Genomic DNA, 3,033 nt, shown 5'->3' with positions numbered 1-3,033 from the left:
GCCTCTTCAACTGCAGTATGTATGTATGTATGCACGTATCCACACAGGTACCACAGTTGGCCTGCAGTTTGGATGCGACCAGAACCGGCTAACCGACTTGGCCACCAGAACTGCAGTATGTATGTCTGCACCCAGCTGACTAACTTGGCCTCTTCAACTGCAGTATGTATGTATGTATGTATGTATGTATGCACGTATCCACACAGGTACCACAGTTGGCCTGCAGTTTGGATGCGACCAGAACCGGCTAACCGACTTGGCCACCAGAACTGCAGTATGTATGTCTGCACCCAGCTGACTTACTTGGCCTCTTCAATTGCAGTATATATGTATGCACGTATCCACACAGGTACCACAGTTGGCCTGCAGTTTGGATGCGACCAGAACCGGCTAACCGACTTGGCCACCAGAACTGCAGTATGTATGTCTGCACCCAGCTAACTAACTTGGCCTCTTCAACTGCAGTATGTATGTATGTATGTATGCACGTATCCACACAGGTACCACAGTTGGCCTGCAGTTTGGATGCGACCAGAACCGGCTAACCGACTTGGCCACCAGAACTGCAGTATGTATGTCTGCACCCAGCTAACTAACTTGGCCTCTTCAACTGCAGTATGTATGTATGTATGTATGTATGTATGCACGTATCCACACAGGTACCACAGTTGGCCTGCTGTTTGGATGCGACCAGAACCGGGTAACCGACTTGGCCACCAGAACTGCAGTATGTATGTCTGCACCCAGCTAACTAACTTGGCCTCTTCAACTGCAGTATGTATGCACGTATGTATGTATGCACGTATCCACACAGGTACCACAGTTGGCCTGCAGTTTGGATGCGACCAGAACCGGCTAACCGACTTGGCCACCAGAACTGCAGTATGTATGTCTGCACCCAGCTAACTAACTTGGCCTCTTCAACTGCAGTATGTATGTATGTATGTATGCACGTATCCACACAGGTACCACAGTTGGCCTGCAGTTTGGATGCGACCAGAACCGGCTAACCGACTTGGCCACCAGAACTGCAGTATGTATGTCTGCACCCAGCTAACTAACTTGGCCTCTTCAACTGCAGTATGTATGTATGTATGTATGTATGCACGTATCCACACAGAAACCACAGTTGGCCTGCAGTTTGGATGCGACCAGAACCGGCTAACCGACTTGGCCACCAGAACTGCAGTATGTATGTCTGCACCCAGCTAACTAACTTGGCCTCTTCAACTGCTGTATGTATGTATGTATTTATGTATGTATGCACGTATCCACACAGGTACCACAGTTGGCCTGCAGTTTGGATGCGACCAGAACCGGCTAACCGACTTGGCCACCAGAACTGCAGTATGTATGTCTGCACCCAGCTGACTAACTTGGCCTCTTCAACTGCAGTATGTATGTATGCACGTATCCACACAGGTACCACAGTTGGCCTGCAGTTTGGATGCGACCAGAACCGGCTAACCGACTTGGCCACCAGAACTGCAGTATGTATGTCTGCACCCAGCTAACTAACTTGGCCTCTTCAACTGCAGTATGTATGTATGTATGCACGTATCCACACAGGTACCACAGTTGGCCTGCAGTTTGGATGCGACCAGAACCGGCTAACCGACTTGGCCACCAGAACTGCAGTATGTATGTCTGCACCCAGCTAACTAACTTGGCCTCTTCAACTGCAGTATGTATGTATGTATGTATGCACGTATCCACACAGGTACCACCGTTGGCCTGCAGTTTGGATGCGACCAGAACCGGCTAACCGACTTGGCCACCAGAACTGCAGTATGTATGTCTGCACCCAGCTAACTAACTTGGCCTCTTCAACTGCAGTATGTATGTATGCACGTATCCACACAGGTACCACAGTTGGCCTGCAGTTTGGATGCGACCAGAACCGGCTAACCGACTTGGCCACCAGAACTGCAGTATGTATGTCTGCACCCAGCTAACGAACTTGGCCTCTTCAACTGCAGTATGTATGCACGTATGTATGTATGCACGTATCCACACAGGTACCACAGTTGGCCTGCAGTTTGGATGCGACCAGAACCGGCTAACCGACTTGGACACCAGAACTGCAGTATGTATGTCTGCACCAGCTAACTAACTTGGCCTCTTCAACTGCAGTATGTATGTATGCACGTATCCACACAGGTACCACAGTTGGCCTGCAGTTTGGATGCGACCAGAACCGGCTAACCGACTTGGCCACCAGAACTGCAGTATGTATGTCTGCACCCAGCTAACTAACTTGGCCTCTTCAACTACAGTATGTATGTATGTATGTATGCACGTATCCACACAGGTACCACAGTTGGCCTGCAGTTTGGATGCGACCAGAACCGGCTAACCGACTTGGCCACCAGAACTGCAGTATGTATGTCTGCACCCAGCTAACTAACTTGGCCTCTTCAACTGCAGTATGTATGTATGTATGCACGTATCCACACAGGTACCACAGTTGGCCTGCAGTTTGGATGCGACCAGAACCGGCTAACCGACTTGGCCACCAGAACTGCAGTATGTATGTCTGCACCCAGCTAACTAACTTGGCCTCTTCAACTGCAGTATGTATGTATGTATGTATGCACGTATCCACACAGGTACCACAGTTGGCCTGCAGTTTGGATGCGACCAGAACCGGCTAACCGACTTGGCCACCAGAACTGCAGTATGTATGTCTGCACCCAGCTAACTAACTTGGCCTCTTCAACTGCAGTATGTATGTATGCACGTATCCACACAGGTACCACAGTTGGCCTGCAGTTTGGATGCGACCAGAACCGGCTAACCGACTTGGCCACCAGAACTGCAGTATGTATGTCTGCACCCAGCTGACTAACTTGGCCTCTTCAACTGCAGTATGTATGTATGTATGTATGTATGCACGTATCCACACAGGTACCACAGTTGGCCTGCAGTTTGGATGCGACCAGAACCGGCTAACCGACTTGGCCACCAGAACTGCAGTATGTATGTCTGCACCCAGCTGACTAACTTGGCCTCTTCAACTGCAGTATGTATGTA

Source organism: Doryrhamphus excisus, chromosome 7 (assembly GCF_030265055.1).
Source record: "Doryrhamphus excisus isolate RoL2022-K1 chromosome 7, RoL_Dexc_1.0, whole genome shotgun sequence".
NCBI classification, from domain to species: Eukaryota; Metazoa; Chordata; class Actinopteri; order Syngnathiformes; family Syngnathidae; genus Doryrhamphus; species Doryrhamphus excisus.
This window is presented reverse-complemented; position numbering follows the sequence as displayed.